Source organism: Ovis aries, chromosome 18 (genome assembly GCF_016772045.2).
Source record: "Ovis aries strain OAR_USU_Benz2616 breed Rambouillet chromosome 18, ARS-UI_Ramb_v3.0, whole genome shotgun sequence".
NCBI classification, from domain to species: Eukaryota; Metazoa; Chordata; class Mammalia; order Artiodactyla; family Bovidae; genus Ovis; species Ovis aries.
In genome coordinates this window covers 35,550,362-35,567,020 of record NC_056071.1, presented here as the reverse complement: position 1 = coordinate 35,567,020, position 16,659 = coordinate 35,550,362, and positions in this window count along the sequence as shown.

The window sequence follows — 16,659 nt, the reverse complement described above, 5'->3', positions numbered from 1 at the left end:
CCTTCTCCGAGAGAACCAGTGGGGAACAGTCCCCCATAAAGTCAGAGGTGTAGGCGAGAGCATGAAACAGTAAAGTAGATAGACTCTTGTCTGGGGGGTAGATGCTCGGGAACGGGGGGTTTCCTGAAGCTTGATCATGCCTTTGCATATGCCAAGCCTCCTTCCTCACGACTTTTGCCATGGGAGGAGTTCCTCACGCTGGCCCCCAGCAGGAGAAGACTCTAGAGAGTCCCTTGGACTGCAAGAAGATCCAAACAATCCATGCTAAAGGAAATCAGTCCTAAATATTTATTGGAAGGACTGATGATGAAGCAGAAACTCCAATATTTTGGCCACGTGATGCGAATAACTGACTCATTTGGAAAGACCCTGATGGTGGGAAAGATTGAAGGTGGGAGGAGAAGGGGATGAAAAAGGATGAGATGGTTGGATAGCATCACAAACTCAATGGACATGAGTTTGAGTATACTCTGGGAGTTGATGGACAAGGAGGTCTAGCATATTGCAGTCCATGTGGGCACAAACATTTGGACATGACTGAGTGACTGAACTGAAGTGAACTGAAACTATAAATGTACTGAATCACTATGAGAAGTGAAGTGAAAGTTGTTCAGTTGTGTCCTCCTCTTGCGACTCCATGGACTATATATAGAGTCCATGGAATTCTCTAGGCCATAATACTGGAGTGGGTAGCCTTTCCCTTCTCCACGGTATCTTTCCAACCTAGTTATCAAACCCAGGTCTCCCACATTGCAGGCAGATTCTTTAGCAGCTGAGCCACAAGGGAAGCCCAAGAATACTAGAATGAGTCACCTATCCCTTCTCCAGAAGATCTTCCCAACCCAGGAATCGAACGGAGGTCTGTGGCATTGCAGGCAGATTATTTACCAACTGTGCTCTCAGGGAAGCCTATTGAATCACCATGCTATAGTTCTAAAACTAGTATTGTAAATCAACTATACTTGAAAGAAAACAAAGGAAACATCAATTTCTATAGTGCTTACTAAAAATCACACTTTTAGTGTAAGAAATGATAAAAATAAAAGGATAAAATGTACATTGTAAGTACAGTAAACTAAAGAAGGTAATTTTAAAAAGGTTATTTTATTTGATAAATAGGTTAAAATTAGAAATTAAGAGGAATTTATGACCATTAGAAAATAAGAATTTAGAAATAATATTCAAATTATAAGAATTTAAAACTGTAAAATATGAAAAAACCCAAATCTGAATTACAGTAAGAAATTTTAAATAATTAAATTTAAATAACTAAAATTTAAATAATTAAATTTAAATAACTTAGTGCATGCAAACAAAAATATGAAAATATAAAGAAAAACTGAACAATGCAATTATCATGCTTGACCTATTCAATATACTTAAATCTGCATAGTCAAGAAAAGACAATGCTCATTGTTTCAAAATGTACATGAAAAACTGACTATATAGAAGCCACAAATTAGATCTCTAAAAGCTGCAGTAGAAACTGAAATTACCAAGAAACCTATATAATCTCCAAAAGAAAGGATGTTAGCAATATATTTTAAAATAATCCTTGGATTAAAAAAATGTTTCATGGTAGTTATAAGACATTATGTAAAGAATAATAAAAAAGTATATATTCAAACTTACTGATTATATCAAAGTTATTATAGTAATAATTTATAGCCTTAAAAGCACACAACAGCAAAAAATGAAAGATGAACTAAATGATACTTCAGGAAATTAGAATAGGATGACATATTAAAGTCAAAACATAGAAAGAAGTTAACACAAATTTGGAGTTAGTAAAGGAAAAAATTTACTGTAAACAACGTCAAACCAAAATTTTGTTTGATGAAAATATTAATACAACAAATAAACTCTTTAGAAGTCTGATTTTTTAAAAGGGTGAGAGGAAGAGGAGGCACAATTTTCTAATATCAGGAATAAAAAAGAAACATAATATAGCCTATATAAAGTTATTGCTCAGTGGTATCTAACTTTTTGCGATGGCATGGACTGCAGCACACCAGGCTTCCTTGTCCATTACGATCTCCAAAAGTTTGCTAGAACTCATGTCCATTGAGTCAGTGATGCCATCCAACCATCTCATCCTCTGTCATCCCTTTCTCCTCCCACCTTCAATCTTTCCCAGCATCAAGGTCTTTTCTAACGAATTGGCTCTTCACATTGGTGGCCAAACTATTAAAGCTTCAGCTTCAGTCCTTCGAATGAATATTCAGGATTGATTTCCTTTAGGACTGACTGGTTTGATCTCCCTGCCATCCAAGGGACTCTCAAGAGTCTTCTCCAATACCACAGTTCAAAGGGATTGATTTTTCAGGACTCAGCCTTCTTTATGGTCCAGCTCTAATATCCATACATGATACTGGAAAAATCATAGCACTAACTAGACATTTGTTGGCAAAGTAATAACTCTATTTTTATGCTGTCTAGGTTTGTCATAGCTTTACTTCCAAGGAGCAAGCATCTTTTAATTTCATGGCTGCAGTCACCATTTGCAGTAATACTGGACCCCAAGAAAATAGTTTGTCATCGTTTCCCCATCTATTTGCTATGAAGTGATGGTACGGGATGCCATGACCTTTGTTTTTTGAATTTTTAAAAATTAATTTTAAGTGAAGGCTAATTACAATACTGTGGTGGTTTTGCCATATGCAGACATGAATCAGCCTGAGGTGTACAAGTTACTCCCCCGCCATCCTGAACCCCCTTCCACCTCCCTCCTCACCCCATCACTCTGGGTTATCCCAGAGCACCAGCTTTGATTGCCCTGCTAAGTCTTGCATCGAACTTACACTGGTCATCTATTTTACATATGGTAATATACATGTTTCAATGCTATTCTCTCAAATCATCCCAAGCTCGCCTTCTCCCAGAGTCGAAAAGTCTGTTCTTTACATCAGTGTCTCTTTTCTTGTCTTGCATATAGGGTCATCATTACCATCTTTCTAAATTCCATATATATGTGTTAATTGTTTCTGACTTACTTCACTCTGTATAATAGGCTTCAGTTTCATCCACCTCATGAAGACTGACTCAAATGTGTTCTTTCTTATGGCTGACTAATATTCCATTGTGTATAAGCCAGCTTTTTCACTCTCCTCTTTCATCTTCATCAAGAGGCTCTTTATTTCCTCTTTGCTTTCTGCCATAAGAGTGGTGTCATCTGCATATCTGAGGTTATCTGGCAATCTTGATTTGGCTTGGGCTTCATCCATCCTAGCATTTTGTATGATGTACTCTACATATAAGTTAAATAAGCAGTGACAATATGCAGTGACATACTCCTTTCCTAACCTGGAACCAATCTGACGTTCCATGTGCAGTTCTAACTGTTGCTTCTTGATCTGCATACAGGTTTTTCAGGAGGCAGGGAAGGTGGTCTGGTATTCCCATCTCTTTAAGAATTTTCCACAATTTTTTGTGATCCACACAGTCAAAGGCTTTAGCATTGTCAATGAAGCTGAAGTAGGTGTTTTTCTGGAATTCTCTTGCTTTTTCTGTGATCCAACAGATGTTGGTAATTTGATTTCTGGTTCCTCTGCCTTTTCTAAATCCAGCTTGAACATCTGGAACTTCTTGGTTTAAATACTGTTGAAGCCGAGCATGGAGAATTGTGAGTATTACTCTGCTCAAATTGTGTTTAGAATCAAACTTCATACCCATCAGAGATGCTCAGAGGGTTTTGTTTGTGTGCACCAGGATATTAAAGTTAATATGATACTAACATTTTCATAAAATTGGAAAGTGTACTAGGAAAATCTAAAATTGCTTAAAGATGCAATTTGAATAATTCTGTATTTAGTATAAAATTTCTTAAAGGTAATCAGTCCTGAATATTCATTGGATGGTCTGATGCTGAAACTGAAACTCCAATACTTTGGTCACCTGATGCGAAGAACTGACTCAATGGAAAAGACTGATGCTGGGAAAGGTTGAAGGCAGGAGGAGAAGGGGACGACAGAGGATGAGACGGTTGCATGGCATCACCGATTTGATGGACATGAGTTTAAGCAAGCTCCAGGAGTGGGTAATGGACAGGGAAGCCTGGTGCACTGCAGTCCATGGAGTCGCAAAGAGTAAGACACAACTATGACTGAACTGAACTTAGTGTAAAATTATATTTGTAAATAATTTAAAATATTCCTACAGAGTCTATCTTAGCCACAAATGTCTCTACCAAAGTCTTTTTAACCACAGATGTCTTTTATAATTATTTTATGAAAGTATTAAAGAGATCAGAAAAATCACATACAAATTCTCCTATAATATCAAAAAATGTGGACTATTTGCTAGTCATTTTATGAAGTGAGGATAACAATGACAAACAAAATTCACAAGGTCATTACAGTAAAGAAAAACCACAGTTTAATCACTATGGTGAATATGCAAGAAAATGATAAAACAAATTATGAACAAATTAATTCCAGTTGCATATGAAGAAGATAATATAGTATGACTTGGTACATATTTTCCCCATGGACAAGATTAATTTAACATTCAATAAATCAAACAGTTTGGCACATTAATTTCATATAGGATTAAAAAAACATGATTTTAGCAGATATAGAAAAGGCATATTGTAAAATTCAACATATTAATATTATAAAAACTTTTAGTCAACTATAGTTAAAAAGGTGCTTTAACTGAAAAGAATAACTATAAAAATACATATATCAAGTTTTATATTTGGTTGGTAAAATTTGGAAAAATTTTCCATAAGTAATATGAAAATGTCCAGAAGCTCCATGAACACTGTCTTGGGAAATACTAAAAACAGAGTTATGATATAGGAAAAAGAAAAAAAAAAGTAGAAATTAGGGGAAAAAACTACCATCTTTCATAGGCAGCAATTTTGTACATGTAGAAAACTTTAAGTAGATTATAATTAATAAATAAATGCAAAAAGACTTCCGGACAAAAGATGAATAACATCCATTTGTTTATGCATACAGACATACTTATACACACTAACATGAGCACTCACTATTTTCAGCCTCAAATCTGCTCTGCATAAAACAAGATATTTAACTATTCTCTGATCCTCTGAACCTCTTGTATACACATCACTTGAATATCTGAAGAAAATTCTCCTTATAAATGCAGAAACCCATATACTCTTGCTTCAAAGAATTTCAGAGGTCTCTTTTACCTTTCTACTAGTTGGTTTCTAAATTTCTTTCCAGCTCCAAACATCTGTGATTTCACGATTATGATATAGTCAGATCTATACACTCTCATGTATATATGTGAACATTCACCATGCATTTTGGGCCTTCTATAACACCCTAATACATCATGGTCACCCTATATTCCTAGAACATGGAAGTAGTATTCTACTCCTTTCAGACTTACTGAAATATTTTATTGTTTATAAAAGTATCTAATTAAATGAGTGCTGATAATTTCTTCCAATAATTTATAATATCTCATGAGGATAAATCTATATACTCATAAGTTATTATGCATAATAATTGCATATTATACTATATTATGTGTATGTATACATTTTAAAAGTTTCTACATATTTCCCTTTTAAAATTAAATTTGTTGTTCTGTGTCATCTAATGCATATTTACTACATATCTTACTGAAACTTGACTTTTTAAAAGCAATAGTGTTACACATAAATCAAGGATTTAAAATAAATATGACATTCCCTTACACAGAGGGAAAATATGTTTAAGAAGGTAAAATGGATTCATTAACTGGGATACAGGTTATTAAGTAAAGCATGACTGAGTTGTTTAATAGAGTAAAGCCATTACCGCAGAAGCTCCTGATGTTAAGAAGGATTAATGTACTTAAACGTACTATCCGTTAAACTCCTGCTTTTAGGATATTTTTTCTTTCTCTTTTTTTATTACTTGGAGTAAAGGTACCATACACATCTACCGTGGGCTTTGAAAGAAATTATTTTCTCATTTTGCAAATGAAGTCAGAAACCATCTCCAATTGATTAATAACAATAAAATGCACGGTGACTCAAAGGGATGCAAACATGAACTGCATCTGAGAAGGTGTGGCCCCACCACTGCCCTTGTGACATGGGATCATTCTGAAAGGTGATGAAATCTTTTGTCACTGACAGATATCAGGTACCATCAGTAAACTCACCTTGAGTTTAAGAAGGTTTTATCCTTTACATGGATGGTTAGATAAAGTAAACTTCTAACTCACTATTTCAAAGTCCATCTTCCTCTGAGGATGTAAGTTTCCATATCTGCAAAGTGAGGGCATTGAGTATTGGAGAAAGGCTCTAATATTTCTGCAAATTATAATTTTCTATGAGTATTTATTAAGAAAAAAAATGCCTTTCTCAACTTTAAATTCATGTTTATATGTTAAGATACCCAATTATTTCTTTACTTTCAAGTGAACTTTAGCATAAGGCAAAATGACACAAGATATCATCAAACAAAGCACAGTGCTTCACTTTAAAGTTATATCAAAACAGCCATTGTATATACAATTAATCATTTTATGTAGGATCAGAAATAATTTTATTTCCATTCTGCTACACAATGTAGAACTCAAATGTAACATATATGATACTGCCCAACCAGACAATATTCCTAATATTCATAAAGCCAACTGTTTTCTGCTCCAATGGTGCAATGAATTAATTTGAGTGTATCTCAACATAAATTTTGAAATGCCTGTGCTATGTTCCTTCTATTAAAATTTGCGTATTAAAAATTCATTAGAAACCAAGTGAGTTCCTGAAAATCTGCTTAAACCTGTAATTTTATGTAGTTTATATCCATTCACCTTGATTTACACAAATTATTGATGTGTGGATTAGTGAGTCATCACATCCTATATAAGATCATATTTCCCTTTATTGTATTATTCATTTATGATTAAAACATTACATTCTGAAAGAGGAAAATATTACTGGCAATGTGGGTTTTGATGTATACATCTTATTAAGGCCAGAGCATGTCAAGGCATTTTATTGTGCTGCCAAGAGAATAAAAGACATAAAAAGACCAAATATGAGCCAAGTAATAAAAGAACTTATCTTTGTGTCCCTTTAAGAATTATTTTATTTTCAGTTTCATTCCTATTAACAGTCTTCAATTTTTACCTTAATCAGATGTTTTTGCACCAAGATTCAGTTTTAGCTCTTATGATAGCCAATTACTTCAATTTATAATCAAATAGCCGAATATCTATTTTCTATCTCAGTTCAGTTCAGTTGCAGAGTCATGTCCGACTCTTTGTGACCTCATGAACTGCAGCATGCCAGGCTTCCCTGTCCATCACCAACTCCTGGAGCTTACTCAAACTCATGTCCATCGAGTTGGTGATGCCATCCAACCATCTCATCCTCTGTCATCCCCCTCTCTTCCCTCCTTCAATCTTTCCCAGCATCAGGGTCTTTTCTAAGGAATCAGCTCTTCACATCAGGTGGCCAAAGTATTGGAGTTTCAGCTTCAGCATCAGTCCTTCCAATGAATATTTAGGACTGATTTCCTTTAGGATAGAATGTCTTGATTGCCTTGCAGTCCAAGGGAGTCTCAAAGAGTCTTCTCCAACAGCACAGCTCAAAGCATCAATTCTTCCATGCTCAGCTTTCTTTATGGTCCAACTATCACATCTATACATGAATACTGGGAAAACCATAGATTTGACTAGACAGAACTTTGTTGGAAAGTTTTTAATATGCTGTCTAGGTAGGTCATAGCTTTTCTTCAGGGAGCAAGCATCTTTTAATTTCATGGCTATAGTCACCATCTGCAGTGATTTTGGAGCCTCAAAAAATAAAGCCTCTCAGGGTTTCCATAGTTTCCCCATCTATTTGCCATGAAGTGATGGGACTGGATGCCATGTTCTTTGTTTTTTTCAACGTTGAGTTTTAAGCGAGTTTTTTCACTTTCCTCTTTCACCAAGAGGCTCTTTAGTTCTTTTTCACTTCCTGCCATAAGGGTGGTGTTATCTGCATATCCAAGGTTATTGATATTTCTCCCAGAAATATTGATTCCAGCTTATGCTTCATCTAGCCTGGCATTTCGTATGATGTACTCTGCATGTAAGTTAAATAAACATAGTGACAGTATACAGCCTTGTCACACTCCTTTCCCAATTTGGAACCAGTTCATTGTTTCATGTTCGGTTCTAACTGCTGCTTCTTGATCTGCATACAGATTTCTCAGGAGGCAGGGAAGGTGGTCTGGTATTTCCATCTCTTTAAGAATGTTCCACAGTTTGTTGTGATCCACACAGTAAAAGGCTTTGGTGTAGTCAATAAAGCAGAGGTAGATGTTTTTCTGGAACTCTCTTGTTTTTTCGATGATCCAGCAGATGTTGGCAATTTGATCTCTGGTTCCTCTGCCTTTTCTAAATACATCTTGAACATCTGGAAGTTCTCAGTTCATTTACTGTAGAGGCTCAGCTTGGAGAATTTTGAGCATTACTTTGCTGGAGTGTGAGATGAATGCAATTGTTTAGTAGTTTGAACATTCTTTGGCATTGCCTTTCTTTGGGATTAGAATGAAAAATAGCCATTTTTTCATTTTCTATTTAGTTAGCTATTAATCCAAATGAAATTGTATCCTTTATTATTTAATTATAATCCTAAAAACATTATATATTGTTCTGTTTAATCTTTAGACACTCTGTCCATGTTTTTCCTTTTTAAGGACATAAACAGTCTAGGCTAAAACTGATGGGTAAATCTTCACTATTTTCTGAGAAACATTATTTTATGGAAGATATTAAAAATCAGACAGTCTAAATCATAGTTTTTAAATTTTGGTTTATTACTAGATTTTTACCTAAAATTATAGAATTTAGAAATTTAAGATTTGTATGTGATCTCACTCTTTATTAATATTTGATAACCTAATTAAGATAACATTTATATTTATGTTTTTCATCATTTATCTCATTGTTTTGCACTGTAAATGTAGTAATGTTTTAAAATTCAGCCTCTTTTTTAAATTTCCCATAGGTAAGTCAAATTCCACATGTTCAAATATGAGTTTTTAATCCTCCTTGGGCTTGAATGATTCATGTCCCCATTAAAGTCATTAGATTTCAATCCATTTTATCAACTAGAAACTTGAAATCATGTTTCAATCCCATTTCCCTTTACTCTCCATGGCTATTCAACTTATAGTCCTAGAAACTTCAAATCTGTAAGTATCACTTTAATCTACATTTTTTTCAACCTTTATTGCAAACATGCTAGTCCATGTGCCATTATTTCATCAGTGATTATTTGCAAATAAACTCCACCTAAGTCCCAGCACTATACTAAAAACGGAAAATTCATTTTTTATACAAGTGCTAGAATGATCTTCACACACATATTATTCCCAGGCTTAACAAGTTTTATGTCTGACAGTGCCCCCAACATAAGGATCAAAATACAACCCTGGACAATCACAGATGACATGATCCTCTACATAGAAAACCCTAAAGACTCCACCAGAAATTACTACAATCAATCAATGAATATAGTGAAGTTGCAGGATATAAAATCAACACACAGAAATCCCTTGCATTCCTATACACGAATAATGAGAAAAAAGAAAGAGAAATTAAGGAAACAATTCCATTCACCATTGCAATGAAAAGAATAAAATACTTAGGAATATATCTACCTAAAGAAACTAAAGACCTGTATATAGACCTGTTTTATAACACTGATGAAAGAAATCAAAGGGGACACTAATAGATGGAGAAATATACCATGTTCATGGATAGGAAGAATCAATATAGTGAACATGAGTATATTACCCAAAGCAATCTACAGATTCAATGCCATCCCTATCAAGATACCAAAGGTATTTTTCACAGAGTAAGAACAAATAATTTCAGTTTGTATGAAAATACAAAAAATCTCAAATAGCCAAAGCAACCTTGAGAAAGAAGAATGGAACTGGAGGAATCAACCTGCCTGACTTCAGGCTTTACTACAAAGCCACAGTCATCAAGACAGTATGGTACTGGCACAAAGCCAGAAATATAGATCAATGGAACAAAACAGAAAGCCCAGAGATAAATCCATGCACTTATGGATACCTTATCTTTGACAAAGGAGGCAAGAATATACAAGGGAGAAAAGACAATCTCTTTAACAAGTGGTGCTGGGAAAACTGGTCAACCATTGCAAAAGAATGAAACTAGATCACTTTCTAACACCACACACAAAAATAAACTCAAAATGGATTAAAGATCTAAATGTAAGACCAGAAACTGTAAAACTCCTAGAGGAGAACATAGGCAAAACACTCTCTGACATAAATCACAGCAGGCTCCTCTATGATCCACTCCCCAGAATTCAGGAAATAAAAGCAGAAACAAACAAATGGGATCTAATTAAAATTAAAAGGTTATGCACAACAAAGGAAACTATAAGCAAGGTGAAAAGACAGCCTTCAGAATGGGAGAAAATAATAGCAAATGAAGCAACTGACAAACAACTAATCTCAAAAATATACAAGCAACTCCTGCAGCTCAATTCCAGAAAAATAAATGACCCAATCAAAAAATGGGCCAAAGAACTAAACAGACATTTCTCCAAAGAAGACATACAGATGGCTAACAAATACAGGAAAAGATGCTCAACATCACTCATTATTAGAGAAATGCAAATCAAAACCACAATGAGGTACCATTTCACGCCAGTCAGAATGGCTGCAATCCAAAAGTCTACAAGCAATAAATGCTGGAGAGGGTGTGGAGAAAAGGGAACCCTCCTACACTGTTGGTGGGAATGCAAACTAGTACAACCACTATGGAGAATAGTGTGGAGACTCCTTAAAAAACTGCAAACAGAATTGCCTTATGATCCAGCGATCCCACTACTGGGCATACACACCGAGGAAACCAGAATTGAAAGAGACACATGTACCCCAATGTTCATCGCAGCACTGTTTATAATAGTCAGGACATGGAAGCAACCTAGATGTCCATCAGCAGATGAATGGATAAGGAAGCAGTGGTACATATACACAATGGAGTATTACTCAGCCATTAAAAAGAATACATTTGAATCAGTTCTAATGAGGTGGATGAAACTGGAGCCTATTATACAGAGTGAAGTAAGCCAGAAAGAAAAACACCAATACAGTATACTAATGCAGATATATGGAATTTAGAAAGATGGTAATGATAACCCTGTATGCAAGACAGCAAAAGAGACACAGATGTATAGAACAGTCTTTTAGACTCTGTGGGAGAGGGAGAGGGTGGGATGATTTGGGAGAATGGCATTGAAACATGTATAATATCATATATGAAACGAATTGCCAGTCCAGCTTCCATGCATGATACAGGATGCTTGGGACTGGTGCACTGGGAGGACCCAGAAGGATGGTATGGGGAGGAAGGTGGGAGGGGGGTTCAGGATGGGGAACACATGTATACCCATGATAGATTCATGTTGATGTATGCCACAACCAATACAATATTATAATGTAATTAACCTCCAATTAAAATAATAAATTTATATTAAAAAATAAAAAGAATTAGTTTAGTTCTTAAATTAATTAGGTCTTCCCAGGTGGCACAGGGGTAAAGAATACACTTGCCAATGGAGGAGATTCAAGAGACATGGGTTTGATCCCTGGATCAGGAAGATCCCCTTAAGTAGGAAATGGCAACTCACTCCAGTATTCTTTGCTGGAGAATTCGATGGACAGAGAAGCCTAGCAGGCTACAGTCCATGAATCTACAAAGAGTCAGACCCAGCTGAGCAACTAAGCACATTGTTAAACTAATTAAGGTGTCAAGAATCCTCAATCAAGCCAATGCAATTATTGCCTCTACTGTGAATGACTCTTGACTCTCAATAAACTTACCAAAGCTTCTATGACTCCATTTAAAGGGGGGAACCAATTTGCATTTAAACCCAATAAAGTCCATGGAATTAGCACCCGCTCTCTGTTTTCTTACTTAGTAAAGAGTCACATCTGGGACCTCTCTGGTGCCTGATTCTAAGCTCTCAATGCAGGGGACCCAGGTTCCACCCCTGGTCAGGGAACTAGATCCCACATGCTGCAACCAAGAGTTGGCATACGACAACGAAGACTGAAGATCCTGTGTGCTGCAACTAAGACCCGAGGCAGCCAAATAAACAATCAGTTCAGTTCAATCGTTCAGTCGTGTCCAACTCTTTGCGACCCATGGACTGCAGCACACCAGGCTTCCCTGTCCATTACCAACTGCCGGAGTTTACTCAAACTCATGTCCATTGAGTTGGTGATGCCATCCAGCCATCTCATCCTCTGCCATCCCCTTCTCCTCCTGCCTTCAATCTTTCCCAGCATCAGGGTCTTTTCCAGTGAGTCAGTTCTTCGCATCAGGTGGCCAAAGGATTGGAGTTTCAGCTTTAGCATCAGTCCTTCCAATGAATACTCAGGACTGATCTCCTTTAGAATGGACTGGTTGGATCTCCTTGCAGTCCAAGGGACTCTCAAGAGTCTTCTCCAACACCACAGTTCAAAAGCATCAATTCTTCAGCTCCCAGCTTTCTTTATAGTCCAACTCGCACATCCATACATGGATGGACTACTGGAAAAACCATAGCTTTGACTAGATGGACCTTTGTTGGCAAAGTAATGTCTCTGCCTTTTTAATATGCTGTCTAGGTTGGTCATAACTTTTCTTCCAATAAATAAACAAATAAATAAATATTAAAAACAACAACACTGTAGAAGAAGTGTGTAATGTGGACAACCCATCCACAGTATTCATCAAGTTATCTTCCAGAGATCAACACAAATATCATTTACTTGATAGGTCAGATCTTTGACATGATATGAGGCTATGTATACTATCGTGTAAGAAACGAATTGCTAGTCTAGGTTCAATACAGGATACAGGATGCTTGGGGCTGGTGCACTGGGATGATCCAGAGAGATGATATGGGGAGGGTCGTGGGAGGGGCGTTCAGGGTTGGGAACTCATGTACACCTGTGGTGGATTCATGTCAATGTACAGCAAAACCAATACAAAATAATAAAAATAAAATAAAGTCACAATTGTAGTTTAATGAGTACTTGAGTAATTACTTGCTAAACATCTGGCTTTCTCACTAGAATAGATAGAATGCAAATTCCACAAAGGCAGGGACCAGGTTTGTTTAGTTCATTGCTGCATGAACAAATGAACACCACCAAATGAACAACTCTGTATATGCCAAACACTCCACAGATAATTTATTGAATCAACTGCCGTGAGTTTATAAATTATAAGTATTATCTTTATCATGGAAATAAAGATTTTTCTCAAGTATTATATCAGGATTAGATGAAGAACTTTGATAAAACCAGCTTTGTATAATTAGGACAGTTATTGGTACACTGCAGCAATTTTTTATAGAAAAGCCAACTGAACCCAGTATTCCTATTTTAACCTGACTAGTTTAGTAATGCAAGTGATCCAAAAGCAGAAATAAGAGGGAAAAAAAGAAAAGAAAAAAAACTAAATAACACTGTTGGTTTCTGCAAATATCTTTAAAAATTGTCTCCATTTGGAAATGAACATTCTGGGTTCTAAATTCAAATAAAATAGGCACAATAAAATAAATAACAGAAATATAAAAAACTCCATGAATTTGACCTACATGGAATGCATAAACCAACATGTAGACATATACAAAAAAAAAGTTTTGATACTATGGAAAATGTCATACACTAACTTAAAAAATTGATAATTTAATTTTAAAAGTTCACCCATTTATTTTTTATTTTCTTCAGTTATTTTTACAAGATAAAGCCTATAAAGCAAATATAAAATATAGAAAACCCTCATAAAGAACAAACCAGAAAAAAAAAATAGAAGAAATGAGGGAATATTGCATAACTTTTTAACCCACCCTTGCCTGAATATGACCTTGCTGATGTCTTACCAAATAATTCATTACACTATATATTAGAACTAATTTTAGTATAGGTTTCAGGAAGGCAACTATGTAATGTGTAAGTTTCACATATTTTTTTCAGTGTTAAAAAGTAGATACTCATTTTTATTGGGATAGGCAGTGACTTAAATTTTACTTAAATTGAGATTGCACACCTACTATAAACCTCGTTTATTATCACATTTAGCACTCGCACAGATCTTCAAATTAGATACTAAAATCTGTATGTTCAGGGAACACAGATAAATGTTACTCAACAAGGAAACTTCTGGCAATCATGCAAAGTCAGGGTGGAGAGTTCCTCTACACTCTGTCAGGTGACTGTCTATGAATTTTTGCTGTAAGGATCTCATAAAATAGAACTGATAAAAAACACTACTGTAAAAATTCAAAGCATGTAGTTTAAAATTGTATATTTGGTGAGCTATACTGCAGACTTTGGGAATAATGTTGACAAACAGTATCAGGGACAAGTTAAATTTTAGAACACAGAGACCTGAGTACTATAGTTACTCCTGGTGGATTTGAACTTCATCTTGGACTCTAATTCCCTCTTCTCTCTAACAATACTTATCAGAAATTTTGTCTCACATAAATAACTCTGCTAAAAAGAATAAATTAACAAAACATTGTAAATCAACTGAATTTCAATAAATTGTTTACATGTTTAAATTAATTAATGAATAGTGCTTCATGAGGAAAGGAGAAATTATGGAAGTTGCAGATGTTAAACTTAGATTTACCCGTGGTACTTTAAGTCATTAATTTTAAACAGTTCTGATGGTCATATCTCATAATAAAATGATGGTAATGTATACCTTCGGGGATTGCTTGGCAGATTAAAGTTATTTAGGTGACTAATGAATGGTAACCATTATTATTTCAATCAGTGAAACAAATCACTGAAACATAAATTTTGGCATTACAAAGAATAAAACACTATAATCAGTTAGTCTAGTCCCTGTTGTATGGTAAAATGCAGTTCTAGACCAGATATCTGCAAAGCATCACCAGATGTATTTCAGCAAGATCATCTTTCTTTTCAAAGACTTCAAAAGTAATACCACGAATGTAAAACCTATTATGGATAAGCCTGGAAATACCATCTTAACCAAGTGATAAAGGCTGAAATCAACAGTAAACATTCATGTAGACATTATGATATAAGACAGTCACTAAGCTCTGTGGTATCCTTCCTCAAAACCCCAAGTCTAATTATGAGACACAGCAGACAAATCCACGCCAAGAGATATTCTGTCATATAGTATGCTTTAAAGTTACAAGGTAAAATAAACACATAAATAATAAAACAAGGAAAGACTGACAAAAAAGCACAGATTGAAGAAGACTAAGAAAGTTGGTCAAGTGAATCATGGTATCCTACATTGAATCCTGGGTCAGAAAAAGAGTATTACTGAAAACATTTGTGAAATACAAGTTTGTAGTTAGCTAACAGCATTGCATCAGTGTTAATGGCAGTTTTGAGAAGTACCAGATATAAGGGCTGTTGACATAAGTGATGACTGTATGGAGAGCATATGGGACCTCTTTGTACTAGTTTGGCAACCTTTCAGTAAATCTGAGGGCTTTCCCGGTGGCTCAGATGGTAAAGAATTCACTTGCAATGCAGGAGACGCAGGTTCCATCCCCAGGTTGGGAAGATTCTCTGTAGAAGGGCATGGCAATTCCCATTCCAGTACTCTTGCCTGAAGAATTCCATGGACAGAGGAGCCTGGGGACTATAGCCCATGGGGTCACAAGAGTCAGACTTTTTTTTTTTTTTCCACTTTCAGTAAATCTAAAATTATTTCAAATTGGAAAGTAAAAAACCAAAAACATAAAACAAGTTCCTTTTTACCACTAATTGTGACCTGAAGTCAGCTTGTCTTTTGTTTTGTCTTATTTCATATTGTTTCCATTTTTCTAGAACATAACTTCATTTGACAAACCTTTCTTCAGATTCTTTATAAGATTTCTGACTTTTAAAAATTGACTGGCAAAGTTCAAGAAAACTTATTCCCTGATCATTTCTTTATGCCGCCAATGTCATTCACATCCAAGATCTTTGACCTAAAATTTTTCTAACTAAATTTCTAGTGTTGACTGCCATTCAAAGAAACATAAATACCATCCTCTGAGGATTGTATGTGCTATGTGGAGAGAGAAACACCATCTCGCAAATGTTCAGTTCATTTTAAATTCATCATAAAATAAGTATGGGGGAAAAGTCTGATATTCGGGCTGAAATAATATATTTATTTAATTAATACAATTCACACTTTTGGCTTCATCCCTTACTGTTCACTGTACACACAGCCATAGGACATAATACAGCAGAACTGAAAAAGTAAAAGTAGCCAACCTATCCTCAAGTAAATTACAGAATAAGATCATACACGAGTACCAACTTCAATATGTCATGAGTAGAGGTATCCTGGTAGACACAAATTTTCAATAACTGTATCAAACTATGCTTTTATGTTAGTCCCTTAGCTACTAATACTAGTTGTATTAGTAGGAGGGCACTGAAGAGAACTAGACCAGTTTTCACTTTCACATAAGTTTTCCCCTGAGGTTCACTCTTATCTCTGATCTATACACCAAGCACTAAACGAGCCCCTGACTTAGACAATTTCGTCCCCAAATGTTCACTAATAGCTTCCATTTACACAAAAATGTTACCAAGAAGTGAAATGACCTTAGCAACTAATCCAGAATGACTATTTCTATCTTAATTTTACTTTCATGCTTCTTTATTTATATATCATAGTTATCTA